Raw genomic sequence first — 10189 nt, forward strand, 5'->3', positions numbered from 1 at the left:
CATTCCCCATCTCTTCGGCAATGCATTGGCCAAGGAGTTAAGGGAACTACAGTTAACTAATGGGTCTCTCTCGAAATATGTAGATAACCTACTAATTTCTACCCCTACTAAGGAAGATTCTGATAGGAACATAATTCAGATCCTTAATTTTCTGGGAAAGTAACGATATCATTTATCTCACCACAGTGCCCAGATCTCTGTGCAAAGGTTAAATATTTGGGGTATGTGCTCATCCCTGGGACAAGGACTTTGGCCCAGGAGCAAAAAGAGACCATCTTGGCACTGCAGGCCCCTCAAAGTGAGAAACAGTTAAAAGCCTTTTAGGAAATGGCTCGCCTCTGCAGGATCTGGATTCATGGGTCTGAGTCTATAGCAGAGTCACTCTATGAAGCTCTAAAAGGGAGTGATCACAAGCCTTTGAATTGGGATGGAATCTGCCAAAAGACACTCTTAACCATAAAAGAAATGCTAGGAATAGCTCCTGCTTTGGGACTTCCAAACATAGAAAAACCTTTCACTCTGTTATGCTGCTGAAAAATAAGGCAAGGCTTTGGCCATCCCACTAGTAGGACTAGTGGCTTACTTTTCTAAACAGCTAGACCAAGTGACAAATGGGTAGCCAGGATGCTTGTGAGCTGTGGCCACCAGCACTCTATTGATAGAAGTTAGTAAGTTTACCCCAGGACAGCAATTTGATGTCATGGCCCCCCACCAGGGAGTCCTAGAGGCAAAAGGACACCAATGGCTAAATGGGAGCCAGTCACTTAAATATCAGGCCCTTTTGCCTGATACTCTTACGTTACTTTTAAAGTACGTCACATTTTAAACCCTGCTACCCTATTGTGGAACTTCATGTCCTAGGAAACAAATCCCCAGCTCATTCATGCTTGTGTGGGAAACAGAACAGACCTACCCTAGCAGGTCTGACCTCAAAGATGAGCCCTTGCCTAATCCTGATGTTGAGTGGTTTATAGATTAGAGTATCTTTATGCATGAAGGAGTAACAAAGGCAGGTTATGTGGTAGTTAGCCAATAACAAGTTATTGAGGCAAAAATTTTGCCTTCTGAGACTTCTGCTTAAAAAGCAGAACTAATCACTTTAATTAGGGCCGTCTAATTAGGAAAACACTTAAGAGTCAATATATTTACTGATTCCAAATATAGGTTCCTATTGCTTTATGCTCATGCTGCTATATGAAAAGGAAAGGGACTACTAACAATGAAGGGATCCCCCATATATAACATCACTCAGAATTTGGAACTTTTAGAAGCTGTCCAGCTCCCAAAGGAGGTAACAGTTATTCACTGTAGGGAACACCAAAGGGAGACACCTCTAATTATCAAAGGAATTGCTCTAGCAGACAGAGCAGCTAACGCCACAGGTAAAGAAACACCAGTATTACAAGCTGCTTCATCAATGCCAGGTACTACATCCACATCAGCAACACCATACTATGCCCCTGAGGAAATTAAATGGATAGAACAGAAAGGCTTACAAAAGGATCTCTCAGGATGGTTACTAGGAAGCAACAAACTCCTCCTCCCTGAGGCTGAGCAATGGAAACATAGTTAAGTAGATCTGTAACTCCTCACACTTGGGATGGGGCTCCCTATTTAAATTAGTTTCTTAAATCTTCTTAGGAAAGGAGCTATTCCAGACTGTAAACACAGTAACCAGGGCCTGTGAACTTTGTGCCTCTAATGACCCAGGAAGCCGTCCTATACCCCTACCCCGTCTCAAACCTGTACAACATAAAAAAAAAAATACCCTGGGGAAGACTAGCAAATAGATTTTGCTCAGATGCCACCATACAGGGGACTTTAATATTTGCTGGTGTTTATAGACACTTTCACCAGATGGATAGAGGTCTTCCCCACAAGGACAGAGAAGGCATTAGAAGTGTTCAAGTTTTTACATAAAGAGATCATCTTCAACTGGGGATTACCTAAAATTCTACAGAGTGACAACAGACCCTCCTTCACAGCTAAGGTGACCCAGCAGGTTTCCCCAGAGTTAGGCATTACCTATTACCTTCACTCCTTCTGGAGACCTTAATCCTCTGGTAAGGTAGAAAAAGCTAATCATGTTTTAAAATGAACATTAGCAAAGCTCTGTCAGGAGACTTCAGAGGCCTGGGTTTCTCTGCTATCCATAGCCCTTTTATGCACAAGGATAGTCCCAAATAGAATTGTAAAACTTAGTACATTATGACTTATGGGCGGCCCTTTTTAATTTCAGGCCTTCTGTTTGATGAAGAGATAAATAGAATGCTCACTCATATTATCAGCTTAGGCCAGGTTCAAAAGGCCCTCTAAACTTGTGGAAATAAAATATTGTCCCCTCTCACAAGGGAGAGAATTAACTCTCCTATTCAACCAGGAGACTTAGTCTCACTAAGAACTTGAAAAGAAGGATCCCCTGATGATCAATTACAACCAAAATGGGAAGGGCCCCATCAGGTGTTTTTGAGTTCCCACAATGCTGTTAAACTTCAGGAAATAACTAGTTGTATATAATGTTCAGGATTAAACCTGTTTCTTATGCATCACAGGCATACAAGGTGGAGACCATGATCTACATCCGTGAACCTTCCAAGCATCTCTTCTACCTATTTAAAAGAATCAACAGTCAGCCAGAAGTGGTAACATGATGCTCTGGGTAGGAATAGAAGCTTTAATTTTTTTCTTCTTCTTGATTATGATACTTTAGCCAACTTCCCAGGAAACAACTACGACCAAACTGGACACCATTCTATTACTGTTAATCCTGTTTGCTCTCCCAATTACCCTAATCCAGGGTGGATGGGAACATAACTAGTAAATACTTCAACAATTATAGCAGCAGGAGATCATCTTCATGGTTGCTGGATTTTTCATCGACATTCCCAGGATAGAAAATTCTATCTTCTGGCTCATCTGGAATAGCTCATGATAATCCCCCAGGCCTTCTAACTAGCCATAGCGATCTGAAATACCCCAACCCCTACAAGTTAAGTGGAACACTCACCCACTTAATGGATGACACCTGAAATGCCCTGTACCGCTATTGCCTGGACCTGGGAAGTTGGGTATCTATACCACCAGGGCACTAATGATTCTATCTTTTGCACCCACTCTTGTGTGAATGGCACAAAAGTGGAAGCTTCTTTGTGATGCTCTGATTAAACTTTAGTTGGCAAGTTGTCAAGTTCGCAAGGTCACAGCAAGGTAAATGGGACTGTGCTTATAAATGAGGAGATTATATCTGGTGCTTTCTCCTGGATCAGAACATATAGGGGAAAAACAACTTTATACTTCATAGTCTGAGAAGGTGAGAGTATTGCACCTCTCTGAAAAACAAAAATTGTTTGGCTATCCCCTTTGGAACAAGAAAAGAAAATTTCTATAGACCCAACTTACCAGCAAAGGATAAACATCACACCCCATAGGGGCTTTGTTTGTACCCAAACTGGGCTCATTTTTGTCTATGGCCATGAATGGGAAGAAGTGGCACCCCATAACTGCTCCCAACTCCCTACAGAGTCACCTGTTCTTTTAGGAGTATCTTTCCTTTGTATATCAAAAACTTGGAACAGAGATGAATTAGCAACACTTGCTCCTCCAAGAGTTACTGTCTATAGCCCCATAAGACTCAAGGATACCAGAAGTGAGCAAGCAGTAGGGTAAATTCTGGCAGGAATTGGTGAAGGATAGGACTAGCAGCACCCTGGAGTGACTTTACCTACCATGAGTAAATTCTAAATAACTTAATTCAAACTCTAGAATCCTTAGCCACGAACACAGGTCAGACACTAAAAGGAATTCAAAAATATTTAGACTCTTTGGCAAATGTAGTTATCAAAAACAGACTAGTGTTGGATTGTTTACTAGCTGAACAAGTTGAAGTCTGTATACAGTTATTAATAAAACCTGGCTGGGTGCAGTGGCTGACGCCTGTAATCCCAGCACTTTGGGAGGCCGAGACAGGTGGATCACGAGGTCAGGAGATCGAGACCAACCTGGCTAACACGGTGAAACCCCGTCTCTACTAAAAATACAAAAAATTAGCCGGGCATGGTGGCGAGCACCTGCAGCCCCAGCTACGCGGGAGGCTGAGGCGGAGAATGGCGTGAACCCGGGAGGCAGAGCTTACAGTGAGCCGAGATCGGGCCACTGCAGTCCAGCCTGGGCGACAGAGCTAGAATCCCTCTCAAAAAAAAAAAAAAAAAAAAAACCCTCTGCACATATACTAACAACTCTGGAAAAGTTGAGATTAACATTCGAAAGATATATGAGAGAGCTACCTGGTTACATAGATATAACCAGGGCACTGACTCCAGCAATGTCTGGTCAACTATTAAAAGTGTCTTTCCAAATCTCCCCTGGTTTTTACCTCTTCTAGGACCTCTGATAGCTCTCTTGTTACTAATTTTTTTTTTGCCTTTACTTGTTTAACCTCTTAAAAGTTTGTGTCTTCTAGATTACAGCAGTTCCAGGTAAAGACAATGCTGGCACAAGGCTTCCAACATATCCTGCCTACCTCGTGGCCTCCTGGATTAGGTATCTACAGATTTTTACTTCTCTGTTGCTAGGCAGGGCCTGTGCTCATAAGCTGAGAAAGAAGCAGTCACAGAAGATGGACCTCTGCTCTTCTGCAGCTTTCTTAAGATTACGGAAGAATATCCAATCTCTGAGGGGAGGATGAGTAGGAGGTGGGACTTGACTCTGGAGACAGGGCTCAGACACCGTACCAAATTGAGGACAAAGTAAAATAGGTCCACGGCAGGGCAGCTTTTCCTAATACACACCCACCAGTGTGCCATGTCAGTTTACCATTGCCATGGCAACAGCAGGGAGTTACTTCCCCTTTCCATGGCAATGACCCAATGAACCAGAAGTTACTACCCTTTCCCCAGAAATTTCTGCATAACCTGCTCCTTACTTTGCATGTAATCAAAAGTGGGCATAAATATGACTGCAGAACTATCCTGAGCTGCTATTCTCAGCACACTGCCTATGGGGTAGCCCTGCTCTGAAGGAACAGGCACAGAGCTATAACACTGCCTGAGCTGTAACACCACCAGAACCGTAACACTGTTGCTTCAATAAAGCTGTTTTCTTCTACCATCGACTCACCCTTGATTTTTTTCCTAGGTGAACCAAAGAACCATTCATGGCTAAGCCCTAATTTGGTTATTGCCTGCCCTGCATCAAAGGGATTTTTACAAAGACATTGGAATTGAGGCTTGATCCAAACTTTGAATAAAAATTTATTGTTGTAGCGAAGGTTAATCAATGACCATGCAATAGCTTTTTTCAATTTGGAAAACATAAAAATGTAGATGTTTTCAATTATATGATATCATACTGAGAATAACTGGACTTGTTTCAGCAATAAAAGAGTTTGCTTATAGATAAAAAGGCTTTATTTGTTAACGATACTCTTATATAGAGAAAACATACATTTGTATGTTGAATATTCTGGACTTCTATTATATCACTTTTAAAAATGCGTCATAAATTAGTGGCATTGAATGATTTGGAATTACCAAATTTTGGAGCTGTAGTAGTGGTTTAACAGGTGGCTCCCATTTTTAAAATAAAGAAACTGGACCAGAGTCGATAAGTCAAGCATGAAATAGGCTGCTTCTGATTTCTAATGTAGTGCACTTTACAACATTATATTTAGGAGCAGACCAGTTTAATGCAAAGCCAGAGCCAAGGGGTCTCTTGAGGACTTTTCTAGCTTGTCATGCAATAAAAGCCAAGAATTAATTTGATTGTGTACTACAGAGTTAGCCACAATGAATCCTGAATCAGTGATTTATACAACTTAGATTGATTAGCATAGCTGAAGAGATGAAAGAACAGAACGCTGATTTTAACCGTGAAATGGATAACATTCATATTGTTGAAAAATAGTCTTTACTTTTTGTATTTTATTTTCCTTAAAACAAATTTAAGAACTTCACCAATTCCCTTATATGTGGGAGTCTAACTTTTAAAATTGTTGTTTAAATTTCAGATTTTCATTTCACTCATTTTTATGTAGTCTTTTTTTTTTTTTTGGTGTGATAGGCACAAGCTTGTGCCCTTGCAGTTTTATTTTATTAAATTTTTTAATTTTAATTTTTGTGGGTACATAGCAGGTATATATATTTGTGGGGTACATGAGATATTTTGATACAGGTATACAATGTGTGATAATCATGTCAGGGTAGATGAAGTTATCCATCACCTCAAGCATTTATCCTTCATGTTACAAACAATCCAGTTTTTTTTTAGTTATTTTTAAATGTACAATTAAATTATTATTGGCTATAGTCACTCGGTTGTGTTATCAAATATTAGATCTTATTCATTCTTTTAAACTATTTTTTTGTACCCATGTCCTTGCAGTTACAGAGAAGTGAATTTCTTACCAGTCCATTATTATTCTAACAGAAAAGCATAGATCATCAGGAACATCTTTTCTGATCAGTTTCACAAACATTTTGTACCAGCATCTTGTGCTCACTACAGGGAAGCTAGACTGGATGATGACTGAAAGATTTTATTTTATTTTATTTTTGGAGACGGAGTTTCTCTCTGTGGCCCAAGCTAGAGTGCAGTGGTGTGATCTTGGCTCACTGCAAGCTCTGCCTCCCGGGTTCCCGCTATTCTCCTGCCTCAGCCTCCTGAGTAGCTGGGATTACAGGCGCCCGCCACCATGCCTGGCTAATTTTTTGTATTTTTAGGAGAGACGGGGTTTCACTGTGTTAGCCAGGATGGTCTCAATCTCCTGACCACGTGTTCCACCTGCCTCGGCCTCCCAAAGTGTTGGGATTACAGGTGTGAGCCACCACGCCGGGCCCTTGTGTAGTCATTTTAACTGTAAAAACCTTGATAGTTGTCTTTAATAAGAGAGTCAATATATGGATTTTGTACATTGGGGATGTTTGTGTTCTGTTCATTTTGTTGTCACTGACTTATAATAACTTTTGTTATGCATGTTTTCAATAACTTTGTTATGCATTCTCAGAGAGCAATTTTCCAAGTACTTGTTCTAGTCATACCATAGGTTTTACAAATCAGCTTTCTTTGCAATAGCTCATGATGCAATTTCTCTTTAATAATTTGTATGTAGTACCTTAGTGTGTGCTATAATCCTACATCAAATACTTTTCCTTACTTTCAAATATAACACTTACTTTGAAACAAGTAAGTTTTATTGAGTAAACAAGCAATCAACTATAAACATAAAAATTATGTTATAAAATGAAAGATCTATATTTGTCCAGTTACATGCATGAATAAGTGCATGTGTGTAAAACTTATTTTCTATTCTTATGAGCAAAAGCTGTATTTTTCTTACAACGTTAAAGCCACACTATTTTGAAAATAATTTTATACCCATGGAATTATATTTGCAAAGCCAATTTTTAAAAAGTTATGGTCTACATTAACATTTTTAAACTTTAAAAAGCCACGAAACATTACATAGAAAAGCATGTTTTGTATTACATATACCATTTCTGTAAATAGCAAAGATTATTTCCTATACCACATTGATTAAATGTAGCTTACGCCTGAAATTTTATTCCCACATTGCATTGACTACTGTTAGCCAATTAGTGACACTGTCTAGTATTATTGCAATGAAAGCATTTCTTTAGTGATGAATTATTCCTTTTGATGCCTTTTATACATGAAGAAGTTCTACTTTCATAGAAGATTGTGATGTTTTAGCTCAATGAATTATGAAGATATTTTAGTAAATAATAAAAGCTTCATGAAAATAATATTAGATGATGTCATACTTCTCAACTATTTCAAGGCAGTATTTGCTCTAGGGAGAGGGTATATAAAAATCTGCAAAATATTGTAAGCAGTATTATGTCTACTACACTTTCTTCAATTAAATGTACCATTGCTATTGTACATCTTTTTCCTAGTAATTTTATTCATGGTTAATATCTTAAAATATGCATATGGTAGTAAACTATTAGGCAAGACAGCAATAGAAACGTCCATCATCTGTCAAAAATAAAGTTCAAGGCAATCAATGTGTTTTGTGTTGGCTATGAGTAGCTGATTAAATAAATAGAAGATGTGACATGATGTCTCTTTCATCTATAAAAGTATCAGCTCAGAAGCTACGCTTCATTAGCTTCAAATGTAGCATGCATAATAAAGGAAGAAGGCGAGCAGTTCTTTGATTCATTGTGAAAAAGCCTATCAGTCCCCCTTTCAAGTGACAGTTTATTAAATAAGTTGAATAATGGAAAATATTCCAACTAGAATGGAATCATAACCCTGTACTTGGCACTTGATTGCAAAGAATAGATGATAGCGTTGTGCCTCCATTTCGTGTGATAAAAAATTAAATGGCAAAAGATAGGCAGTATTTCCTGCAGGGAATTTAGTAATTTATTTTTATTTTTAAAAATTATTTTCATCTCCTTTTAGTATTAAAAACCTAATGAATCTGAGAAAAGCAATGAAAAATTACTTCATTCCAAAATACACAAGGGTTTTCATTTCCTCCAAGAGGATGGGGATGTCCAAGATAAATGCATGGGACACACCTAGAGAAACAATGGCTCCACATACATTTCCCTTTGATGTACTGAAGGTCTTTTGTGAAGATATTATTATCAGGTCGTACCTTTTACTTGGCCATTTCTACCAAAGACATCAGCATACACAAAAGGTCAGTGAAGGGATAGGGCAAAGTGTGTTTGGAGTAGGTAGCTGGGATATGTGGGGAAGAGTGAAAGATGGCATAAAAAGAGAAGTTTGATTTGGAATACAGAAGAAACTGTAAATATTAAGAGGAGGAAATATGACATTGTTAAATAGAGGCAGTGTGTAAAAGGGAGAGCTGTTTAAATTTTAAAAAGAAGTAATCTGACAATGTATAGGACGAATACTAATTTGACTTTTAGACAGGTATGTTTAGATAATCTGTTTTTCCCTGATATTTTTATTTTTAGAAATAAATGTTTCACATTTGCTGATGGGAAACAAGAGCCATGGAGTAATGAGTGTATTTCAGTTGGTGCAGACATTCATACCACTGCATCAAGTTTGGCACAAAGTCATCAATGTGTTTTTTCTAAAATATGTCAGAAATAACTACAATTGGCATGAGCAGACTTCAGAAATGCTACGACTAAATTGCTAAAAAGAGCCTTTCAGATATTTGGTGTTGTTTAATATGCTCTATTGCTACTTAATTACCAATGAAAACATTTAGACAGACATTTTTAAAACATAGTGATAATGTTTATAAATTTGGTCTAATTTATGACTGAGCTAGCAGAGTGGTTTGAAAATTTCGGTGTTAGGTTTGTGATGCTGTTTTCCAAGTACAGTTTTTCACCGATTTGTGTCACACAACCTCAAGCGTCTCTGTCAAACAACTGCAAGGTCAAACACAAAGGCAAGGGATCCATTATAGCTTTTGCTGGGTCAAAAGATCTCTTCCCTGTGAACTATTTGGTCAGTTATGTTTTCTAAAATGAACTGTGCTATAGATAAGAGGCAACATGAAGCATCTTGTCTTTGTTTTTGGCTTTTTCTGACTAAAGCAAATTTCATGGCAAGTGTGAAGTTCAATTCTGAAAATAATCACACTGCCTGAGCTCACAAAATAAACTAGATTAAAATCTTCTGCAGTAGCATACACTCTTTGAATGAACAAAGGCCACTGGGGGCATAAAGAGACATGTTCCATTGAACATTCTGAAAGACACTTTATTATCTGGACACAGTAGCATTCTATCCTACTCATTAGTAAATGTCAATTATGCCACTGGCATACATCTGGCTTACATCTACTTAGTGAAGCTTTGATGTTACACAGATTAATAGTTTAAATTCTTAATCTGCTTTCTGTGAAGTTACATGTAAAATATTTCTTTTGTTTATAATAAAGTAATTCAGGTGTTTTAATATCTGAGAAAAACAGCATCAGATTTCACTGAACTGAGTGCTCTGATTAATTGCTAATGTACCCCAACTATAAAAATATATAATTATAATGCCTATGTAGAAACTATTACCACCCTGAGAAAACATTTAAAAATTGACCGAATCGTGTATTTTGATACTTGCTAATATAGCAATTAGAAACAACAGTTCCTTTACTTCAACTGAGAAAAAAAGTCTTGCTTTGTATTTTCAATATGTAACATTTAGACCAATCAATAAGGGAGAATCTTGCCTA

The 10189-nt window shown here is 38.0% G+C and overlaps 1 long non-coding RNA gene across 2 annotated transcripts; it reads left to right on the forward strand.

The window, feature by feature from the left end:
* The first annotated feature begins 1295 nt into the window (after window positions 1-1295).
* LOC129047727 (uncharacterized) lies at window positions 1296-5084 on the forward strand. Of its 2 annotated transcripts, none has more exons than XR_008509485.2 (3): window positions 1296-1424; window positions 2553-2659; window positions 4446-5084. It is a non-coding gene; the product is annotated as an uncharacterized LOC129047727 (long non-coding RNA). The 2 variants fall into 2 exon arrangements; XR_008509484.2 differs by having other exon boundaries at window positions 4460-5084.
* The last annotated feature ends 5105 nt before the right edge of the window (window positions 5085-10189 follow it).

This window comes from Pongo abelii, chromosome 13 (assembly GCF_028885655.2).
Source record: "Pongo abelii isolate AG06213 chromosome 13, NHGRI_mPonAbe1-v2.0_pri, whole genome shotgun sequence".
Classification (NCBI taxonomy): domain Eukaryota; kingdom Metazoa; phylum Chordata; class Mammalia; order Primates; family Hominidae; genus Pongo; species Pongo abelii.